The sequence below is a fragment of the Myotis lucifugus genome, unplaced genomic scaffold, assembly GCF_000147115.1.
Source record: "Myotis lucifugus unplaced genomic scaffold, Myoluc2.0 scaffold_240, whole genome shotgun sequence".
NCBI lineage: Eukaryota > Metazoa > Chordata > Mammalia > Chiroptera > Vespertilionidae > Myotis > Myotis lucifugus.
Genome location: NW_005871288.1, coordinates 68,039 through 76,982, shown reverse-complemented (window position 1 = coordinate 76,982; position 8,944 = coordinate 68,039).

Sequence of the window (8,944 nt, the reverse complement as noted above, 5' to 3'; positions counted from 1 at the left end):
CACTCCTTGTCAGAGACACCATTCAATTCACTCTAGAGAGAGAAGGATCAAATCCTAAAAAGCCTGGAATGAAAACCAAATGTGTACTAAAAAAAAGAGTCAGTATGTTCATATGACACTACCGAGACTACTTAAATAATGCTAGCAGATGTTCAGCAACAACTTTGTTTTTCTTTAGGGGTGAGGGCTCAGGTGCCCATGATAGTTTTATTAAATAAAACATTGCTTGTTTTCTTTCTTTAATATAGAATAGTAAGTGATAGATTTATGAATTGCTAAATTTTTATTGGTACCACAGTTTAGGACAATTTATACTTTTAAAAATAAAAATAATAATAACAAAAAATCAAATGAATTATTACCTTGCATGACCAAGTTAAGAATTACCAGCTAAAAAGACCCTTGTTTATACTGTATTCAATTTCTGATTGTCAAACTAAGACATCTCTTATTTTGTAAGCATCTGACCTATTTGAAAAAATTATAAATTATTTAAGGTTTCCTTTATTAAATTCACAACAACCCTATCTTGACATCCACTCAAATACATAATAACTTTTTATCATAAAACCTGCAACAGCACTGAATACTAAATATTTCATGCATCTCTTCTGGGATGGTAACATTTGAATGAATATATATTTTCTTTCATGTTTTGGAAATTAGTTTTATGTCATCAGTACCTGTCAGTGGAACACTGAATATTGACAGAATAAAGAATTCTTCCACATTGGTTTATATTGCATTGTATACCTCACTCCAAAGTTTTAGGACAGCCAGGGTTTAATCCAGCCCTGAAAATCTCAATGTAGAAGGTATTTTATTAGTGGCAGTATGTACTACTTGAAAGGTTATATCAGAAAATTATTGTTTGCCCTTGCCCTTACCCTCTCCCTTCTCTCCCACCTCTCTCTCTCTCTCTCTCTCTCTCTCTCGTCTCAGACCGCCTGACCAGATGCTCTCAAATAAGGCTATCTCTACTTAGCGTGAGAATATTCCAGATCCAATAACATATATTGACCACCTTTTAGTCCATTTAACGTGTCCCCATAGGAGAGTCTGTAAATAATTACTATGTTAATTGTTATCAAGGATATTTTCTCTAGTCAGTCTTCTAAGGCAGTTCTGGCCAATGGAAATATGAACCACCAATGCAAGCCACATTTAATTCTAAGTTGTCCAGGAGCCACATTTAAAAAGTAAAAAGGAACAGGTGAAATTAATTTTAATGATATGTTTTACTTAACCCAGTATATTAAAATATTATTTTTATATGTCATCAATATAAACTAGATATTAAGGAGCTATTTTACATCTTTATACTTAGTCTTCAAAACCTGGTGTGTATTGTATACTTAGGGTGCACCTCAACTCAGAGAAGCCATATTTCAAGTCTGAATAGCCACATGTGGCTGGAGGCAACCATGGTCCTGGGGAAAGTTGAATTTCATATAGGTCATAGGAAAGGTGATGACTGAAACATGACTCCCGCCCTAAGTGCAGGAATTCTTTTGAGCTGGTGACCTTCCTTGGGGGGGTACAGGGCTACCAGGCCTAAATGTACCTTTCTGCAAATTAGAGACCCTCTCCTACCCCAAGTCATGTAACTCCATCTTTCAGAAAATGGGCATAATATGATGATTCTGTTAAAACCAGATAATCCACTACCATCAGCCAGAAAACTGTTTTAATAAATATGTAAACCCACAATGTCTACAAAGTAACTGAACCACCCTCCCTTAGTTGTGGCACCTTTAGGCAGTGTACAACCTGCACAATTGTAATAGGAGCCCTGCTGGTTTCCTTGGCCTAATTCTAGCCATGGTTCCTTCTCCTGCCCCCAATCCCATCCCTGACCTCTTCCCAACCAACGTCAGAAGAACGGAGCTCTTCAGAAAGTCCACTGCCCCTTACCCTGATCATAGCACAAATTGTGAACAAGGGTGTTTGCTTTTTTTTGGTATCCCAGACTCCTTTACCCATATCCCCTCCCCCCTCATGCTATCTTCCTCCTCTAAGGAAGGCTAACGGATGACCTACACTTCTAAAGAACAACCTCTTCCAAATTCTATAAAAGCTAGGCAAAACCAAGACATTCCTCTTAACACAACTTATGGTTCCGATGGTAGTCCTTAATTCTGCATCCTGCATTTAATACAATTCATCATTTTCTCAGGGGCTTTTATATGATAAGCACCATTGCCACCATGGAAAGGAAAGTCTACCTTCTCAGTGAAATTAATCATAAGTATCATCAATCAAGTAAGAGGAGGAGCATCCTCCCGGAGCTCCTGAAATGTTGCTAATTAAGCAGAAACCTGCCTTGCCTTTGGCTTTGGCCCTGCCTGACAGGCCCATCAGTTACACTATCTCCCTTCCCATTTCTCCACATCTCTGCCATGTAACACTGGAATCTCTGCTTACATTGATTCTTAAAGTGTGTTTTTTTCCTGCCTGCCCAATTTTGGGGTATCATGATTGAATTTACCACAGAGTAGAAGTATTGATATTCCATTTATATTTATTTCTAGAAATATATGGATTGAATATTAGTATGATAAATAATACTTATACTATAAAGCTCACTGTGGTTGAAATAACTAGTAATACCCTTGTTTTTAAGTAAGTGAATATTCTTCATTCAAAGCTGAGGGAATAGTATGACATTTTGAGTTTCTTATTTAATTTTTTATGTTTTTTTTAAATATAATGATAAGTGGAATTGGCTTATCCATTAGGCACAAAAGCCACAGTGCTCAGGGCCCACAATACTTTTAGAGGCAAATGAAAATGTTTCCATTTCTTTTAAACTCAAATGGAAAATATAAATATAATACCACCTGGATTACTTTGTCTTTGTGCCAATGCAATTATAGAATTTTTAATATTTTTATGGATGAAGGGGTTCATGAAAGCAGAACTGTCTAAGCAAGTAGGGATGCAGCCCTACAATGGTTGTTACCATGACTCCCACTGAACAGTCTCACAGAAGCTCTGTTCTTTCTAAGCAAAAAGCATATTTCCTTCAAAATTTCCTTCCAACTATTTTTTTTAAATTTCTCTAGCAAAATGATGAACTGAAGTTTTCCTAAGAATCTGAAGAGTTTAGAAAAAGAAGGCCTAGAATGTAAAGGTCTGGACTCTCTAACCTGTTTTCAAATTCACAAAGAAATTCTCTTCCAGCTAATACAGTTCAAGGTCAAAGGATATTCTGAACGTGCTAATTAAAATGTTAGCTATTGCTTGAGCAGAGGAAAACTAATTTTGTTCACACATTTTAAGAGTGATTTATGAATGAGTGGGATAACATGTCAGACTATATCCCAGACCTTACTCGCTTATCAAAAGTTAAGCATTCGCTTATTTAATTCAAACCAAATCATTAAATACAAGTGCATTAAAAAGTGAAGTTAAAGTTAAAAGAAAATCAATAAGTCAGGTAAGTATTAGCATGCTAGCCTCTATAAGCCTAAGATCACTTTTGATGCTGTGGAATGTGTGAGTTGCTGACAAGGAAATGTGCTTGGCAAGGGGCCAGCAAGTGCATGAGGCAAAAACGCTAGCAAAGTATGCAAATCCCTTAAATTAAAAGCAAAATGAATTTGAGCAGCAGACCTTGGATTCCGGCCAGCACCCCTTACCTCAGCAAGGCCTCAGGAGTCCGTGTACAGAGACTGGGAGGTGCTGGAACAAAAGAAGCTGCCGCAGGGGCTTGAAGATACCTGGAGGTCAGGTGGGGGCATCAGCAAACACGAGGTAGCTGGGGAGTGCTGTCAAAAAGCCATAGGTGATGCTCAGTGAAAGGTGAGACTTGGCTGGCTTGCAGCAGCCACACCCAGGGAAGCTGTTTTTGACAATGGCGTGGGTAGGCAGTGGGTTGAAGGATTGAACTACGGAGCAGCTGTGGCTACACCAGCAGAGCCTCCAGCAACCCCACTGCTTCACATCATCACTCACCATCAGTGGCTTCATCTCCTAGGGTCCTAATGCCAACCGGAGATGCCCTACATCCACACAGAGTTGGTGCCCATCTGATTGCAACTGGTTTTTATATAGGCTAAAAGATCTGACATAAAAAGGCTGAGGCTTGTGCAAAATCACATGGTTTCCTAAGGCTATAGATTCTGAACTATAAAATAGATGATATTTTATAATCGCTGTCATTTGAAAAGATAATTAAACATTATTCAACCAAAAAGGAGAAAAGTATTATGGAGTTTTGTTTGGAAATTAATAAAAATGTTGTTATTTTCCTAGATTTTTTTGGGGTGGGGGGGAATTTTTAGCTTTTTAAAATTTATAATGTGCTATCATGTCTTTTCTCAGTCCAAAACACTTACACTTAAATTTGTATTTGTAACTTTGGTTTTTTGTTGTTGTTGTTGTTGTTGTTGTTTCTTAAAAAGACCTCTCTCCACCCCTAACCAGTTTGGTTCAGTGGATAGAGCATTGGCCTGCAGACTAAAATGTCCCAGGTTCGATTCCGGTCAAGGGCATGTACCTTGGTTGCGGGCACATCCCCAGTAGGAGGTGTGCAGGAGGCAGCTGATAGATGTTTCTCTCTCATTGATGTTTCTAATTCTCTATCCCTCTCTCTTCCTCTCTGTTAAAAAATCAATAAAATATACTTTTTTTAAAGACCCCTCTCCATTGTATAAGCTGATGGACCATAAACCTCTGCTTAGCCAAACTAGATGTGAGATCTAATTCCTTGATTGATTCAGTGAAAGGAAACTTCTCTCTGGTTAGAAAAGACAAATGAAGGGTGCTCTGGATGTTTGGGATAAGAAATGAAATGTCTTTGTATCAATCAAGGGTGAGCATAAGGTTCTGTTGTTTAAGCTACATTATTTGCCTACTACTTATCCTAAGGAGATAGGTGACAAGGAGAAGTGAAGTGGTGGGTATGTTTAAACACATTCTCAGCCAATTTGACCATATTTTAACATCATCATCACCAACTTATGGTGTATGCATCGTTAGGATAAACTCCATAGTCTCAATTCCCCAGTTTCTGCTTGTCACTTGGAGATATATGGGAAATTGGGAAGTGAGAGGTGGAGAGTTTTTTTTCTGGCTGTGAGAGACAACCAGCCTACAGTTCCCATGTCTAGATCAGTTCATTGTAGCTGCTATCTAGACAATTAATAGAGAAAAACAGCATCATGGGAGGGATCCCCTTTTTCTCTGGTCTTCTTTACTGTCTGAAGTATTTTGAGCTGAAAACTGGTACTGCGTTTTGTTAAAGTAATTGAAGGAAGTCATTAGACTGAAGTGGCCCTAATGCCTTGGTAGCCTATGTAAACAAACCCAAATCTTGAGCCAGAGTCTATGCGTTTGAATCTGAGGGGAAAAAAAACTCTTAAGAACAACCAAACACAAATAGTCAACTAGGCTCTCCCAAATAAGGGAACCATAAGCTACAGCCAGTCAAATAACTTCCTTGCTTTGCTTTCTGCAGCTTCTCTATAAAAACCTTTGCCTGGTGGCTCCCATCAGTGGAGCTCTCCTACCCACTTTTAGCTTTCTGCTGCCTGATTCGAATTGATGTTTGCTCAAATAAACTTGAAAGCTTTAATATGCCTCAGTTTACCCTTTAGCAGTTTCTAAACCTGCTCACTGTAGAAAAAAAGATAAAAAAGTGGCAGCCATGTCTTTGTTCACAATTCTTATTCCTACGATTCTTGCCACTCCACTCCCATTCCCTGCTTCTGTACGCAGTAAGCAAACCCTACTGCATAGTGATGATGCAGATGATGGTGATAATGACTGATATTTGTTGACCACTTACTAGAACACATTATGCTCAGCACTTGGTCATTAATTGTCACATGAATCTCCACAACAATACTTTGAGATAGGCACTGTCATTACTGGGGAAACTGAGACTTAAAGAGATTACTTAACCAAAGTTTCAAATTGCAAATGACAGAACACAGTACATTTATATAAACCATAAGCCCTTGTAACCACTGATACAACCATATTAGAATGTAGTGCCAGGAGGTGGAAATCTTGTTGATCTTGATCTTTACTGTAGACATTATAATGTTTGTTGAATGAATGACTGAGCATGCCCGGAGATAATTAAAATAGAAATTCCCAAAAGAGAGAGTCAATAGAGTGGAAGGGGATGGGCAGATGGAGTAAAAAATAATGAGCCCAGTGAGTTGGGCCACAACTTGGAGAACAAATCTATAAAATTTGAATCTGTAGATGTGTGTAGGGACAGGAATGTAGCAGGTAAGTGTAATTGTTATATTTTGGGCTTTGTGCATATTTAAACATCCTTATTGATTTTGTTAGTTATTAGCAGCAGGCTTTTTTCCCATGTAATTTTTTTCTGAGATTTAACTTGAAAATAGTAATAAGACAAGTAGCCATAAAGCTACCGCATTAGATTTACTTAATCCCCTCATCATGACTATGTTTACAGAAAAACGGTTGAAGATTATCATTTTAGGATTTATTTTTAAAAATAATCAAAATTGTGTGAAATAATCACTCTAATGTAAGCAAACTCATCATCTGTTACTTCTTTTGACTTATTCTCTACATCATTCTCTTCTGTGACATATACATTTTCTTACCACTTTTCAGACTTCTTAACACTCTTTTTCTTTAAAAAATCTGACTTCCTCTAAATTCATTCCTCCTTTTGCTTGTCCTCTTCATGAATATGTATGTATGAAGATGTCAATGTTTATAGATGAACGATGTGAATCAGAATACATTAAACTGACACTGTCAGTCTTCTTTCAACACCACCTCACAAGCATAAATTTCTCTTTTTTAGGAAAAAAAATCTTCCTACATAAAGGCATCCTCAACTATTTAGGCCTAGTTTTCTGTGGTTATTCCAAATAAGTGCCAAAATTTGCAGTTAAATAATTGAGAAAGAGTTTTATACCTAGGAAAGTTTCAAGGGGAAGGTATTTAATACCCAGTTGGGTTCCTTCCAGAGGTACCACATGAGGACAGACAGAGAATGCACACAGAGTTTTCTGCAAAGATGCTTAAGTTAATCTTATTTAAGCATTGACTTTCATTATAAAACTAGAGGCCCAGTGCATGAAAATTTGTGTACTATGGGGGCTCCCTCAGCCCAGCCTGCACCCTCTTGCAGTCCGGTACCACTCGAGGGATGTCCACCTGCTGGTTTAGGCCCACTCCCCAGGGGATTGGGCCTAAGCTGGCAGTCAGACACCCCTCTGGCAGCCTGGGAGCCCTTGGGCAGATGTCCAACTATGGCTTAGGCTTGCTTCCCACCGCCACTGCTTTGCTCACAGTGGTCAGCCCGGCTTGTGGCTGAGTGGAGCTCCCCCTGTGGGAGCGCACTGACCACCAGAGGGAAGCTCCTGCATTGAGCATCTGCTCCCTGGTGGTCAGTGCACATTATAGCGACCACTCGTTCCTGGTCAGTTGTTCAGCCATTAGGGTCAATTTGCATATTATCCTTTTATTATATAGGATTAGAGGGAGTTGTCCTGTATAAAAATGGCCTTTTAGATATAATAAAATCATACTTAAGAATTGAGAGTTTCTTTGTATAAAAGACTAAAGGCCCAGTACAAGACATTCATGCACTTGTAGGGGGGTGTCCCTCAGCCTGGCCTGCGCCCTCTCGTAGTCCAGGAGCCCTCAGGGGATGTCTTAAGCCAGCAGTTGGACATCCTTAGCACCGCTGTGGAGGTGGTAGAGGCTCCCACCACCACTGCTGCACTCGCCAGCCATGAGCCCAGCTCAGGGCTTCTGGCTGAGGAGCACTCCCCCTGTGGGAGCACACTGACCACCAGGGGGCAGCTCCTGCATTGAGCATCTGCCCCCTGGTGGTCAGTGAGCATCATAGTGACTGGTCGTTCTACCATTCAGTCAATTTTCATATTAGCCTGTTATTATATAGGATTTTTTTAAATAGCCTTCTGAGTAAATATTAACAGTATTTAAAATATGAATGTATTTAAATAATACTACTTAAAACTTTTTCATCAGCTCATATTTAATAATCATAAGTGGGTTAATATTTTGTTTCTGTATATGTAACTAATGAAAAGTGTCTATCAAGGACAGAAAGACAAGAATATGGTACTTATGAAGCACAAATATTGTTGGACACTAGCTGTTTGTTTCACAGTCATATACCTGGAGGGAAAGTGGGCCATTACCTGCCACAGCTAACAAGATAAGATGAAGGACAACAAGGCTTGACATGGATTTATTATTTAATTGATGAATTTCTCAAATTTGAAATTAAATGAATTTGTAAAACAAGAAATTTCTTCTAAAAATAACTGAAGGATTCAAAAAGTTTAACTATATAGAATTTTCACAAATACCCCAATTTTCCTTTACTTTGAATTCTAACATTTATAGGAGGTGTTAAACATGAAATGTTAGTTGACAAGAGGTAATAGGTACCAGGGCTCTTACTTTGTCAGGTTTTTAGTGGCATGAGTAAAGGTTTTAAAAGTTAGAATTTACTTTCAGCGTTCTTTCCACTGTAATTACTATTTACAGATGACTTCCTTTCCCACTTTCTCAAGTGCCCATCTTTTTAAGAGAACTTGAGATCTGAGAGATAAATAAAGTAAAAGATCCATTGAGGTGGAAGAGTAAAGATGAAGAGATTTGGGTTGAGGTTTCAATAGCCTAGGAGTTGTCAATAACAATTATGCTATCTGACTTTGCGAATTTTTTTATGTTAAATGTTCAAAACAATCTTAACATGTAGCCATTTCAATTATACTCCCAAATCTTAGATGTGAGGCCATTAGTCTTAGAAACACACTTATTAAGCATGACTATTGGCTAAAACTTGGGGAGTCGTATTCCTGTAGGTTATACTTGGAGAAGAAATATTGAAATACATAAATGATGTAGGATGTAATGAATATTGCTATACATAATTCATTGGGGAAATTCATTTGCCTATGTCTTAAACTTA